This window comes from Manacus candei, unplaced genomic scaffold (assembly GCF_025592945.1).
Source record: "Manacus candei isolate 608988 ecotype Guabito, Panama unplaced genomic scaffold, ASM2559294v1 h1tg000018l, whole genome shotgun sequence".
NCBI classification, from domain to species: Eukaryota; Metazoa; Chordata; class Aves; order Passeriformes; family Pipridae; genus Manacus; species Manacus candei.
Genome location: NW_026138066.1, coordinates 20,172,582 through 20,183,202, shown reverse-complemented (window position 1 = coordinate 20,183,202; position 10,621 = coordinate 20,172,582).

Here is a 10,621-nt window from a genome sequence, read left to right as displayed (position 1 = left end):
CTGTTATCTTACATTTGTTTTCACAATCAGTATTTGTTTTATTACTCTTGTATTGTTAATTTTAGTAATTGTTTTCTGTAAAGTAATGTTTCTAATAGCCAAAAATATTTACTGGTATAATCTGCAACTTATTGTATCTGTTAGAAAGGTCAGCTGTGTGTGGATCAAGGGGTGGAAGTTAGTTATCCTGGCCGGAAGATCATTGTACATCGAGGAGTTAGTGATCCACAAAACAGCTGACCTGGGATGGCCTAAGACTGTGCTGTGCTGTACAGTGCTGCACATACAGCCTGTGTGCCTTGCTGGAGACTCATCCAATGCTGCACAACTCAGGGCTCCCAGCATCTGGAGGCATGTGAAACTGCCTATATTATCCTCTTTTTTATTACAGTGTTAGCTACAATAAATGTCATTTGAAGTGATACTTTATAGAGTCTGAGTGCTTTTTTTACTGGGATCATAATGAACTGGCACATCCTGGTGCCAAAACATTCAGGTGTTTTTCCAGGAGCAAGTCTGTAGTTTTAAAAAACATTCAGATTAGCCACAATGATAATATTACATGTTCCATCTTTATGTGAATCAGATACAAACTGAGAAAAAAAATATTCCTGGAACCTTTAATGTCACTCATCCTATAAAATGTTTTGTGCTCTTTTAAGACCTCATTACTTGTCTGATCCCCTTCCAAAGGCCAATCAAATAGTGTGTAATTTTCTGTTCATCTTTATCATTTTATCAGTGGATTGGGACCTCATGCCTCCCTCTGCTCTTAACGTCTGAGCAATTTTTCCATCTGCTTGAGAAATGGAAGGCAGTGAAAGACAAAGAATTCCTTATGGCATGTATCGCTATAAGGGCTTTTTTTGTACATTAATTCATTGTTCATGAGTCATATATTACTCATAATCCCCAACAAAACTTACCATCCTGGCCCAAACAGATGCCTACGTTCATCCAAGGTGCCCAAAAACACTTTCAGGAAGGGAAGGTTCATAGAAATACAAAGTGCATCACCACTGGCAGGCAATGGTTGGCTTCTCACAACAGAGCCATGATCCAGCAGTCCATGCTCTGCCATTTAGCAGAGGATGCAGGGTACTAGAGACACAGTCAACCTGTAACTGTGCAAGTGGGTTTTTTTCCTTCACAGAAAAACTATTGTGCTTTACAGACAAGAAGATTTGTTCCAGAATTTCTGCAAGAACTCTCCCAGGTCAATAGCTGCTCCATCTATGGACTGCAGCAAGGATTTGGGTACTGGAGTTTGGGGTGACAGTCATATTTATATTTAGATTGTGAGTGCCAGATAAGCAAAGTCATGCATTGAAGGTTATGCACACACTGTTGTAAGTGCCATAGGCACTACAATGGGTGCACAGTGATTTTCAGAGTTCCTCAGAGAACAATAAGAGTTCTTGCTTAATAAAAAATTAAACCTACTCAATGACTACCACCTGCTCTCATGGTCTCACAACCTCTCCTGCCCCGTTCCAATGCACATGCACTACCCTTGGTAAGAAGTGCCAGCAACGAATTTGCAATGGGTAACTGTTACTAAAGCCAAGGTCATTGCATCCCCTACACAAATTAGACACTATTAATCTGGAAAAGTTTTTACAGACCTGCACTGAGCATCTCCCTGCAGTCAGTTAGGAACTAAGAAGGCACACTAATTATGAGCAAATATTTTCAGGGCCTTATTTTGCTCCATCGTATCCAAAATGGCTTTTCACATATTTTTGTGAATGGAGGCAGTAACAACTTTCCTTAGTTTGCACAAGCAAACACTCACTCTAAGCAAAATGAGAATTTCTCCAATCATTTATCATATACTGCAGAAAAAAGTCCTTGGATGGTATTCTTGCATTTGATGACGCAAGTCTATCCAATTTCTTGCACCATTTAGGTCAGGTCACTTACTCAGGTAATTTACAGAGGAATGGGATGTGTCTGGAGAAGAGAATTTAGTTTATGACCAAAATGGCCAGCAATTGTCTAGACTTCAATTACCTTCAATGCCAGGGAAAAAGTCACTTCTTAAAAAAAAAAAAAAGACAAAATGAAAGTATTTGTAACTAACTGACATCAGGAAGCAACAGTTTCGAGGGCTGTGATTGATGCCCTGAATAACTACAGGAATGTCTTTGGCCATAAAATAGCATCATCTTGTGTAGTGTAAGCAATTAGTAGTATTATCTTTCATACCTTATCCCTGCCTCCAAGGAAAAAAAATCACTGAAGATCAACATTATAGTGAAAATCATTGTCAGAGACTGAAATAGTTAATGATTTATGCATTCTAGGAGACTTTTGCAGGCTTTTGACTTGCATGATACCCCTGATGAGCAGTCAGGCCCCTCCCTCCCTCCCTCATGATTGTGGGGTCATTACCAGCTAACATCCTGGGGTTAGATCTGCTAAAGGGGAAGGCCAGAGGGAGAGAAGGGGTGTTTGGTCTCCCATCCCCCTCTGTCCGTCTGTTGCAAACTGCTCCAAGTCTGCTTCCTTCTAAAATAACAAATGTAAACCCCCACCCACTCCCTTTAGGAACACGTGAAAACATTACCCCAGAAATTGCAGAATTCCAGGAGCAAGGAGTAGTTGTCCCTATACACTCACCATGGACAGTATGGTCTGCCAATAAACCTAATGGGCAGTGGCAGCTGCCAGTGAGTTACCTCGATGCTGACACTGGCTCACAAATAGTTGCTGTACATAACAAAGCTGAACTGATTGCCCAGATTGCTGATGTGACCACAGGGGACCAGACTCAGACAAGTACTATCACCCACTTAGAAAGTCTGAGACTTCAGATTCCCACAGAAAAAGTAACAGTGTGTTTTCCCCCTGTCGCCTTGGCCACCCCAGAGCAAATAAAGATGCTGAGAAGTAAAAAAGAACTCCAGCATGCTCTGAGTTTATTTGTTTTTTGGAGAAAACATGTTCCAAACTTCTCTATTATTACTGCCCTAGTGACATTATGCCAGATAAGAAAAGGAGTTGGATAAATAGATAGTTCCTTCTTTTTAATAATGGGTCCATAGTGGGCCAGATTTTTTTTTTTTTTTCTGCAGGAACCTGCCAGCAGATGAAATGAAACTGCATGAAACATGAGAACATGAAGTACCAATAAGACTGAAGAGTTATGCTGTTGTTGTTGTTTTGCCACATTGGTTGTTTGCATGTGTTTTACCTTAAAAATGTTATGATCTTAATAATTTTGCAATATGTAAAAACCTACCACAAACATTGTGTTTGTGTTCCCCTACTCCCAAAATTGCTTGTATTAACAAGTTGTTAATAATTGTTAACTTGTGTGGTTTTTCCTTTTATATGAGCAACTTACTGGTAAAATTATACAAGATGTACTGTTAGTTTGATTTTTGCCAAGTTCATTTTGTCTTTTTAAATCTTTCTCTCGATTGAGAAACTCAACCAAATATAACCTGGGAGTTAGTACAAGTATTTATGCATATTTAGAGTCACATAAATATGCATTATATACATTAGCCTTCTGCCTTGAAAGGCATTGAATTTCCTATTTGGTTAAATTTAACAAATAGAACTAAATTTAGGCCTAAAAGAAAACAAGAAAGTCTTCTACCAGCTCCCAAGTAACTCAGTGGTTTGTTTGTTGTGTTTTTTTGATGTATAATTTCAAGTATTTGTGTGTATGTTTGTGTCCTAGTTAGGACAGCTGAGATCAGTTCATCATGGTGGGTGTAACCCAAAACTGTATTCTATAGCCTTCCATGTCATTTCCCAGAAACTAGACTATTGTTGTCAATAGACTATTCGCACCCTCTGCCCATAGAGCCTGACTCCTCAGGCTATAAACTAGGTGTTAAGAGGCCTGTGAGATAGAAGGATGTTTCTGTCCTCACACCCTTTGTGAACTCCCCGCCCTGAGGGGAGTACCAAGCATTCCTGCCTGAACTGGAGGATATATAATCTTGGAGTTTTGGAACATTTTTCAACCCACTCGTGGGATCCAGAGGACGGCTGCATCTCATCGCTCTCAACCAGACTTAGACCACCACTGGACTGCGATCACCAGTTCTGGCCAGACTGCAGCAGCTCTCCCACCAGCAGGTTCTTCCCCTCTCCCTTTACTTTGGACTCAAACAGGGCCCAAGGAACACCACTTTGTTCAGGCCCCAGGGTACTGGGTTACACATTTGGGTTTTTGTGGGTTGAGACCAATTGTTTGTTTGTATTATTGTACTTACTGTATTATTTTAATAAATTGTTATTCTGACTTATAATCTCTCCTTTGAGTTGGGTTCATTCCCCCTGCTGGTTAACTTTTAAACCAGCACATTTTTGGCGCCCAACGTGGGGCAGAGAGAGAGAAGTCAGAATCACAATTTCATTTGAAGCATTTGTCTATTTGAATATAGAAACTCCCTGATCACCATGTTGTTTGATGCACTCACATGGATGTTGTATTTGAGCCTGTTCATATTTCCACAGATGGCGTATTATTTGCCTGTTTTGATGCTCTCTTTAAGACCAGGGAGAGGGATCCAAATTGCTTTATTAGTATATTATGTTTATGTCATTCTAACATCAGAAGCAATGAGTTTCATTGTAAATGTGTATTCAGTCCTGTTTGCCTGTCCTGGTTTGGGTTGCTACCTCTGGGGCCTCATTAAAAATCGTACCCAGCTTTTTGGGGGAACAGGGGTGGATGGTTTCCAGCCTCCCACCTCCTTCTTCCCCTTCAGACCTGCTAAAACAGTTTTTGAAAATATTGAGTTCCCTTTTGATGTTAAGGACAGCATAATGTTATTGTTAGTGTTGCTCTGTCTGCTCTGTACTGTGTACACCATGTTTAGGGTCAGAAAAGTGCCTTTTAGGGAGGTTGGTTGGACACCTGCCCTGGGAGCAGATAATGCTGAGTGGCACGGGAAGTGGGAGGACATCAGCCAGTATTTGGAAAAGTTTTCTCCTCCAATGATCTGGAAATTCACCCCTGAACAACTGCAGGATCCTGTTAGCATGATAAGACTGGTGAAGGAAAAATGCTCTGGCAGCTCCAGAGATGGCCAGCTCACAGCAACCTGCTGGGCCCTGGCCACTGCCTACCGGGCACTGCTTGACATGATACAGCACTGTCAGGGCGAGGAGAGAAGGACCAAATCCGCAGACACCACGTCCACCCAAACCACAGCTGAGTCAGAGGGAGAAAGAAATGAACCAACCAGCACCGTGTCCACACAAACCATCGAGGAGCCAGAAGAACAAGCAAAACCAATAGCAGTCGCCCCTGTCCAGAAAAGGAAATCAAAGACTAAATCAGTTCGCATAGCAAATGATGACGAAGAGGCGGGACCTTCACATCCACCGGAGGAGACAGAGCCAGAAATAATCACTCGGTCCCTGTCCCTGGGTGAGCTACGTGAGCTCCGGAGAGAGTTCACACGACAGGCGAACGAGTCCATTCTGACCTGGCTGCTCCGAATCTGGGATGCCGCAGCTAACGATACGATCCTAGATGGGAGTGAAGCCAGACAGCTGGGATCCCTGTCTCGAGATGTAGTCATTGATCAGGGGATTGGAAGGAGGCAGGAAACTCTCAGCCTCTGGCGGCGACTGTTGTCCAGTGTGAGGGAGAGATACCTTTGCAAGGAGGACCTCCACGTACAGCAAGGACAGTGGAACACGATGGAACAAGGTATCCGGTGCTTAAGGGAGTTAGCTGTACTGGAGATAATCTTTTCAGAGGATGAAAGATTCCCTAAGAGTCCAGATGGCGTACAGTGCACCTCCCAAATGTGGTTAAAGTTTGCACGACTCGGGCCAGAAATGTATTCCCGCTACTTAGCAACGCTGCAATGGAGGGAGGGAGAGGACAAGGTGGGAGCATTGGTTAGCAAACTCAGGATTTATGAAGACACTGTCACCGCCCCATTACGAGCCCACGTCTCATCTGTGGAAACCAAACTGGCTGAACACGTCCGAAGCCTAGAAGAGAAAATTGAAGAGGGACACCAGAAGCTAAGAGAAGAAATTAAGGAAGGGATTTTCCATATCTCGCCAGGACGAACAAGAGTCTCTGCTATCAGGAGCCAACGCCCCCCAGCTAAGGAGAGAAGGTACACTCCACGTGGCGATCTATGGTTTTACCTCCGTGAGCACGGAGAAGATATGAGGAAGTGGGATGGGAAACCCACCTCTTCCTTAGCAGCCCGGGTACGTGAACTGAAAAGAGGAACAAATACCATAAAGAACTCTTCAAGGGTGAACGTTGCTCCAGTCTCTCGCGGGCAAGACTCCAGACGGTACAGGAATGATGATACGTCTGATCCTCTTGAAGGGACCTCCAGGTCATACCCACAAGAAGAGCACAATGAGTACCATGACCAGGACTAGGGGTGCCCTGCCTCTAGCCAGGTAGAGGAGAGGGACAATCGAGTCTATTGGACTGTGTGGATTCGGTGGCCTGGCACATCAGAGCCACAAAGATATAAGGCTTTAGTGGACACTGGCGCACAATGTACATTAATGCCATCAAGATACGTAGGGGCAGAATCCATCTCCATTTCTGGGGTGACCGGGGGATCCCAACAGCTGACTGTACTGGAAGCTGAAGTGAGCCTGACTGGGAAGGAATGGCACAGACACCCCATCGTGACTGGTCCAGAGGCCCCGTGTATCCTTGGCATAGATTACCTGAGGAGTGGGTATTTCAAAGACCCAAAAGGACTTCGTTGGGCTTTTGGCATAGCTGCTGTGGAGACGGAGGAAATTAGACAGTTGAACACCTTGCCTGGTCTCTCAGAGGACCCCTCTGCTGTGGGACTGCTGAAGGTTGAAGAACAATTGGTACCGATAGCCACAGCAACAGTGCACCGTCGGCAATACCGCACCGACCGAGACTCTGTGACCCCTATACATAAGATGATCCGCGAACTGGAGACCCAGGGGGTGGTCAGCAAGACTCGCTCACCCTTTAATAGCCCTATATGGCCAGTGCGTAAGTCCAGCGGAGAGTGGAGGCTGACGGTGGATTACCGTGGACTCAATGAAGTCACACCACCCCTGAGTGCTGCTGTGCCGGACATGCTGGAGCTCCAGTATGAGCTGGAGTCCAAGGAAGCCAAGTGGTATGCCACCATTGACATAGCCAATGCCTTTTTCTCCATTCCTTTGGCAGCGGAGTGCAGACCACAATTTGCTTTCACTTGGAGAGGTGTGCAGTACACCTGGAATCGACTGCCTCAGGGGTGGAAACACAGTCCCAGCATTTGCCATGGACTGATCCAGACTGCACTGGAAAAGGGTGAGGCTCCAGAGCACCTACAGTACATTGATGACATCATTGTATGGGGGAACACAGCGGGCGAAGTCTTCGAGAAAGGAGAGAAGATAATCCAGATTCTCCTAAGAGCCGGTTTTGCCATTAAACGGAGTAAGGTCAAGGGACCTGCTCAGGAAATTCAGTTCCTAGGAGTGAAGTGGCAAGATGGACGCCGTCTAATTCCAATGGAGGTGATTAACAAAATAGCAGCCATGTCCCCACCAACCAGCAAGAAGGAAACACAGGCTTTCCTAGGCGCTGTGGGCTTTTGGAGGATGCATATCCCCGAGTATAGTCAGATTGTAAGCCCTCTCTACCTTGTGACACGGAAGAAAAATGATTTCCAGTGGGGCCCCGAACAACAACAAGCCTTTGAACAAATTAAACAGGAGATTGCCCATGCAGTAGCCCTTGGGCCAGTAAGGACAGGACAGGACGTGAAGAACGTGCTCTACACCGCAGCCGGGGAGAATGGCCCTTCTTGGAGCCTCTGGCAGAAAGTGCCTGGGGAGACCCGAGGACGACCGCTGGGATTCTGGAGTCGGGGATACAAAGGATCTGAAGCCAGCTATACACCAACTGAGAAAGAGATCCTGGCTGCCTATGAAGGAGTTCGAGCTGCCTCAGAAGTAATCGGCACCGAAGCGCAGCTCCTCCTGGCACCCCGACTACCAGTGCTGGGCTGGATGTTCAAGGGAAGAGTTCCTTCCACACATCATGCCACCGATGCCACATGGAGTAAGTGGATGGCTCTGATCACGCAGCGAACCCGGATAGGGAATCCTAATCGCCCTGGGATTCTGGAAATTATCACCAATTGGCCCGAAGGTGAGAGTTTCGGACTATCCTCTGAAGAAGAGGAGGAGAAGGTGACACGTGCTGAGGAGGCCCCACCATATGACAAGCTACCAGCAGATGAAAGGCGATATGTGCTCTTCACGGATGGCTCCTGCCGCATTGTAGGGACAAACCGAAAATGGAAGGCAGCTGTATGGAGTCCCACACGGCGAGTTGCAGAAGCGACCGAAGGACAAGGTGGGTCAAGTCAGTTTGCAGAGCTTAAAGCCGTTCAGTTGGCTTTGGATATAGCTGAACGAGAGAAGTGACCAAGACTCTATCTCTACACTGACTCATGGATGGTGGCCAATGCTCTGTGGGGATGGCTGGAGCGATGGAAAAAGGCCAACTGGCAGCGCCAAGGGAAACCCATCTGGGCGGCGGAGATGTGGCAGGACATCGCTGGCCGGGTAGAGAAGCTGAGTGTGAAGGTCCGTCACGTAGACGCTCATGTAGGCAAGAAACGGGCTAATGAGGAGCATCATAACAACGAGCAGGCGGACCGAGCTGCCAGGATTAAAGTCTCTCAGGTAGATCTGGATTGGCAGCACAAAGGAGAATTATTTCTGGCTCGATGGGCCCATGACGCCTCCGGTCACCAGGGGAGAGATGCAACATACAGATGGGCTCGTGACCGAGGGGTGGACTTAACCAAGGACATTGTCTCACAGGTCATCCATGACTGTGAGACATGTGCTGCCATCAAGCAGGCCAAGCGGGTGAAGCCTCTATGGTATGGTGGACGGTGGTCAAAGTACAGGTATGGGGAAGCCTGGCAAGTTGACTACATCACGCTCCCCAAAACCCGCCAAGGCAAGCACTACGTACTGACCATGGTAGAAGGAAGCACTGGATGGTTGGAGACATACCCCGTGCCTCATGCCACTGCCCGGAATACCATCCTGGGCCTTGAAAAACAAGTCCTGTGGCGACACGGCACCCCGGAGAGAATTGAGTCTGATAATGGGACCCATTTCAAGAATGGCCTTGTAGACACCTGGGCCAAAGAGCACGGCATTGAGTGGGTGTATCATATCCCCTACCATGCACCAGCTGCTGGAAAAGTTGAGCGGTGCAACGGACTGCTGAAAACCACTCTGAAGGCACTGTGTGGGGAGACTCTCAAACACTGGGAGCTGCATTTAGCAAAGGCCACCTGGTTGGTCAACACCCGAGGTTCCATCAATCGAGCTGGCCCTGCCCAATCAGAACTTTTGCATACTGTAGATGGAGATAAAGTCCCCGTGGTACATATGAGAGGAATGTTAGGGAAGACTGTTTGGATTAGTCCCACCTCAAGCAAAGGCAAACCCATCCGAGGGATTGTTTTTGCTCAGGGACCTGGTTCCACGTGGTGGGTAATGCAAAAAGATGGGGAGACACGTTGTGTACCACAAGGGGACCTAATTTTGAGTGAGAATGGTCTGTAATGTTTCATTGTATATATATATATATATAGATAGATAGATAGATGTATATAGTTTTAAAGGGATATAGTTTTTAAAGGGGGTTAATTTGGGCATGACATGGATGGCATAGAATAAGGGGTGGATAATGTCCTAGTTAGGACAGCTGAGATCAGTTCATCATGGTGGGTGTAACCCAAAACTGTATTCTATAGCCTTCCATGTCATTTCCCAGAAACTAGACTATTGTTGTCAATAGACTATTCGCACCCTCTGCCCATAGAGCCTGACTCCTCAGGCTATAAACTAGGTGTTAAGAGGCCTGTGAGATAGAAGGATGTTTCTGTCCTCACACCCTTTGTGAACTCCCCGCCCTGAGGGGAGTACCAAGCATTCCTGCCTGAACTGGAGGATATATAATCTTGGAGTTTTGGAACATTTTTCAACCCACTCGTGGGATCCAGAGGACGGCTGCATCTCATCGCTCTCAACCAGACTTAGACCACCACTGGACTGCGATCACCAGTTCTGGCCAGACTGCAGCAGCTCTCCCACCAGCAGGTTCTTCCCCTCTCCCTTTACTTTGGACTCAAACAGGGCCCAAGGAACACCACTTTGTTCAGGCCCCAGGGTACTGGGTTACACATTTGGGTTTTTGTGGGTTGAGACCAATTGTTTGTTTGTATTATTGTACTTACTGTATTATTTTAATAAATTGTTATTCTGACTTATAATCTCTCCTTTGAGTTGGGTTCATTCCCCCTGCTGGTTAACTTTTAAACCAGCACATTTGTAACCTCATTAATGTTAAGAAATTTGATTGTAGCTATTGAGATCCTATTACATCCCCTATGACTACTCACGGGGTGGAGAGAATAACTAATGCAAATGAGCTTACTATGTTATAAAATTGTTGGGTTTTTTTGAAGGGGCGGAGAATTGCAGTATATTAGGGCTATCCCTTCCTTTCCTTCACTCTTCTGTCTTCCTGTCCACTATACGAAAAGCACCGCCCACAAAGAAGATTCACAGTGAATGACAAAAGAAGAGAAATTATTGAATGCATAAATCA